The 5,082-nt window shown below is 43.0% G+C and overlaps 1 pseudogene; it reads left to right on the top strand.

The window, feature by feature from the left end:
- The first annotated feature begins 2,558 nt into the window (after positions 1 to 2,558).
- LOC114618088 lies at positions 2,559 to 4,677 on the top strand (annotated as a pseudogene).
- Positions 4,678 to 5,082: the final 405 nt, after the last annotated feature.

Raw genomic sequence — 5,082 nt, 5'->3', positions numbered from 1 at the left:
GCTTGCCTTCACCATCTGGATCTCCTTTGTGCTATCTGCGCTGTCTCTGACTGGAGCCTGTCTTTCCTATTATCTAGGTTGTGTCAGAACTGTTTGAGATGGGTTTTGCTGCTGCAGTTAGAGCTGAGGCTCAAGATTGCTCAGTGCTCAGGTGGAGACCGGAAGCAAACCTTGCTCCTGGCCAGGAGTGAATTTCTGGGTCCCAGTGGGTTCCAGTTACCCCTGTTTGGGGCGGGTGTTGCTGTCTCTTTACCTGAGATGCTGCCCGAGTTAAAGCTCCTGGAAGGCCCTCTTCCTCTGGGTTTTGTGTAGTTGGGTACAGAGCTGCTGCCTGAGATCTGCCTCGGGCCCCTAGATACATAGTTCTATATACACCTTGACTGCATGGTTCTATACACACCTTGATTGCATGGTTCTTGAGTACAAACTTTATAGATAGAAATGTGTTGTGCTTCAGGATCAGAGGGTTTGGGCATGCTTGTGTCCATTTACTTATTTTACTCAAAAAAAAAAAAATCATTAGTCTCAAGGAACCTCCCTGCTGTCCTGGGGTGTAAGTAGTTCACCTTCCTCTAGCTTCAATACTGTAAGTCACATTAGCTATCAAACCTCAAATCTTTCTCTCTCTCTCTCTCTCTCTCTCTCTCTCTCTCTCTCTCTCACACACACACACACACACACACACACACACACACACAAATCCGCTGCTTTTTAACTGATATTCTGCCCTTCATCTGCTCCTCAAATTAATTTTTTCTATCTTCCGAGTAAAATTTGCTGAACATCACCCACACAAAGCACCATCTCACACAGCTAACAAAGGTGTACCATAGATCTTCTTGTTATTGAAAAAAAAATCTCTTTGGGTACAAAAACTATCTTTTCCAGAGTCATTTTCCTCTCATCATGAAATTTTCAATATATTTTTTTTAACATGGCTAAATAAAAAAGTGAAAAAATAAACATATTGAAGTCAAACTGTTGGAATTGAGTAACAGGACCTACAACTCTGCCTGATTTCCTGTAGGCCACACTGTCACTAGAGACCCCAGGTAAGACCCTGTCCTATGCCCCAGCCTTACTAATTTCATTTAAATCATACTCAATAGCTACAAATGACACTCTATTACCTGGGTTCCATATCTTACCACATAACTTAAGCAGAAAACATCTGTTTTCCTGGAGGCCAAGCCAGTTCAAGTAAGTCCAAAGGCAACATTGACACCTAAAACTCCAAAACACAGGTCACAACAAAACCAGCACAGATGCCTTACACAACCTGAAAACTTCCTTGTCACCAGAACCCCAGACCACTAAGGCAGAAGACCAGAGGGTGAAGAATAACCAAGGGAAATAAACATTTAAAATCATCAATCAAACTCACAAAGATAAACTCAGAAATCAGAACCTAAACCTATAATAACACCAAAACTCAGATGACTAGAGGTCAGCATAAAAAATATAATCAGTGACAGCCAGGGCAATATAACACCACCAGAACACCCCTATCCTGCTAAGGCAAGCCTTCAATACGCCAACACACACATGAAGCACAAGAAAATGCACTTAAATACAATCATATGAGGATGATAGAAGCCTTTAAAAAGGAAATGGATATAGCGCTTAAAGATATACAGTGAAATACAATTAAACAGGTAAAGGAAATGAATAAAGCCATTCAAGACTTGAAAATGGAAGTAGAAACAACAAAGAAAACCCAAACTATAGGAATCCTGGAGGTGGAAAAATCTAGGTAATTGAACGAGCACTACAGACACAAATATCACCAACAGAATACATGAGATGGAAGAGAGAATCTCAGATGTAGACAATAAAAATAGAAGGAATTGATACATAGGTCAAAGAAAATGCCAAATCAAAACAAGTTTCTGATTCCAAATATCCAGGAAATCTGGGACACTATGAAAAGATACAAACCTAACAGTAATATGAATAGAAAAAGAAGGTTTCCAATTTAAAGGCCAAGAAAATACTTTCAACAAAATCATAGAAAAAAAATTTTCCCAACCTAATAAAGAGGTATCTATAAATGTATGAGAGTTACAGAACACCAAATAGATTAGACTAGAAAAGAAAATTTCACTGCCACATAACCAAAACGCTGTACAGAACAAAGAAATAATATTAAAAGCTTCAAGGCAAAACTGCAAGTAACCTATTAAGGCAGATATATTAGAATTACCCACAACTTCTCAACAGAAACTCTAAAAGCCAGAAGGCCTTACAGACTATAAGAGAGGACAGATGTCATCCCAGATTACTATACCCAGCAAAACTTTCAATCACGGAGAAAGCTAGATGTTCCATGATAAAACCAAATTTAAAATTTTTTTTAAAAAATATATTCAAAAATTGAGCCCTACAGAAAATACTAGAGGAAAACTCTAATCCAAAGAGGTTAACTACCTCCCACCCCCTCCCAAAAAAATACCCACAGAAAATAAATAATAATTTCGAAGCAGCAAAATCAAAAGAAGGAAAGCACACAGACACACTATCAACTACATCAAAATAACAGGGATTAACAATCATTGGCCATGACCTGGGGGCCAAGAGGGAAACATAAAGCCACAGAGGCAGCGGCAGCTGAGTTTGCAGGTCTGGCCCCGGTGTCCCTGCCAAGCTGGCCAGCAGGCGGGGAGCTGCAGCCGCCTCAAGCCCATGGAGGCCATTGGGGTAGCGATGGCAAAGCAGACAACCGCGACTGGCCAGAACTCAGGCCGCAGCTCCGGTGCCACTGGCCTGGGAGATGATCCAGCCATCTGTAAGCGAGCTGTCCAGGTCTGTGAGCACAGATATTCTGTGCACTGTGAGCGGCTGTGGCAAGATCCTGCCCAATAGTCCTGTGCTCAACATGCACCTAGTCAAGGGCCACCAACTGCAGGATGGCATAGTAAACCCAACAATAAGAAAAGATTTGAAAACTATACCGAAATTCTACTGTTGTCCAATCAAAGGATGTCCTCGAGGCCCTGACAAACCATTTTCTTAGTTTTCTCTGGTTAAACAGCACTTTATAAAAACGCACGCAGAGAAGAAGCACAAATGCAGTAAGTGCAATAATTCCTAAGGCACCATGTGGTACCTGAAAAGACACGAGGAGGATTAAGGCAAGTCCCTACACCAGCAGAACAACACTGCACTCTCACATCGACCAAACTGGCCCCAAACTGGGGACATTTTTGAAAGCGTCCATTGGTCATACAGTAGTCAGACAGTAACTCATGGTTTGTTACCTCAGAGTGATCCTAAGATCTTAACACAGAAACCCACCTAGCAAAAAAAAAAAAGAAAAGAAAAGAAAGAAAAAGAAAAAAGAAAATGGAAAATGGAAAGCTACCTGGAAACCAAAAGTTGTCCAGTAAAACCACTGAACCACTGAGCGACCAACCAGCCCCCCCTCTCCCGCCAAGACGCTCATGAACCAGATGCTTCAGAAGTAAAGTTAACAGCATCCCTTGAAGACTCTTGTAGCTCCCACACCAAAAAACAGAGCATCTCAAGGCCTCCCAGGTGCCCCCAGAAGTTGAAGTTGCTTCTACCAAAGCCCAAGGTGGCTCTGGTTAAACTTTCCGTCACGCAGTTTTCCCCTGTGCCTGTCTTTGTGCTTACAGCGGACTCCTTGGCCCAGCCTGTGGTGTTATGCATGGATCACAGTTCTGCAGCAGGTGCTGTGTGCTTAGCACCCTTGTCAGTAGGAACCTTGATCCTCAGCCTGGATTCAGAGGCCTGCTCTAGGAGAGGTACCTAGAGAGTCTACCTCTCTTAAAAGTCATCAGTCTGTTGTCGAGCCAATGAATACAGGTGTTCAAGTGAACTTGAGTAAAAGTCTGTGTAGTCCTTTACAAGAGGTAGGGAGTGTGTGTCAGAACAACATTTCCTCAACCAACTTGCAGACGGATCTGTCATATGACTCGGCGAACTTGATACCATCTGCACAGTGGCTTGGCCCTGATTCTTCTGTGTCATTGTGTTCTCAGACTGACATGTCGTTTGATTCTCAAATGTCCCTTCCTGTTAGTGTCCACACCCAGACATTGGTACCCAACTCTAAGGTCACTTCATCCATAGCTGCTCAGACAGATGCATTTACGGCCTGGTGGGGGTCTCTAAAGAAACCCAGACCAGCAGGACGCAAAACTGCACAGATGACTCAGTGACAGTGGGCCACAACGGCCTGTGTGAGGACATTTTTGAAAGTGTCCATTCATCATGCAGTGTTCACACTGACACCATCGTGAGTAGCAGTTTAGTTGCAGAGACAGTAACTCATAGTCTGTTACATCAGAGTGATCCTAAGATCTTAAGCCAAGTCATCAAAAAGTCTGCACCCGTGTTAAATTTCAGTGCCAAGAACAACATGCTTCCTTCACAAAACATGACAGATAATCAGATCCAAGCCATATATCTACTGAGTGACTTAGAAAACATCTTGTCAAGTAATCTCCAGGTCAAACACGGGATAACCAGTCTCTTGTCCGACACAAACTCTAGGCCTGACACCCAACTCCCATTAGGCTCAGTGCCGAATTGTGGAATTGATTTTGATACTGAAGAGTTCCTCTCAGCTTCAAATATCCAGACTCAGACTAGGAGAGTGAACTCAGCTCCATGAGCACTGAGTCGGTCTTGGAGTCCCTGGACATCAAGACATAGACCATGAGCTCTGGCTTTGAGCCCCTGGGGAACTTGTTCCTCACCAGCAACAAAACTCAGACAGCAATAGATGATTTCCTTCTAGCAGATTTGGTCTAGAATATGATGGAGTCCCAGATCAGCTCTGTGGAATCTCCAGCATGCACAGAGCTGCACGCTGTCTCCAGCTTCTAAAGGTGCATCCAGGCATCCCCCCTCCTTGTGGGTTTAGAACATGGGGTCAAGGACAGAAGCATCGACAGGTGATGTAGTCAGTGGGGCAGCTGTTTAGATTCTCTACAGTTCTTGGTGTTTTGTACTCATGAACACAAGATTGGTATACAAATGTGAGCATTATAAAGTGTAAAGTGTTGAACTAAAAAAAAGATCATTGCTCATTAATATCTCTCAACATCAATGGACTCC

The sequence above is a fragment of the Grammomys surdaster genome, unplaced genomic scaffold (assembly GCF_004785775.1).
Source record: "Grammomys surdaster isolate TR1022 unplaced genomic scaffold, NIH_TR_1.0 140, whole genome shotgun sequence".
Classification (NCBI taxonomy): Eukaryota; Metazoa; Chordata; class Mammalia; order Rodentia; family Muridae; genus Grammomys; species Grammomys surdaster.
This window is presented reverse-complemented; position numbering and strand designations above follow the sequence as displayed.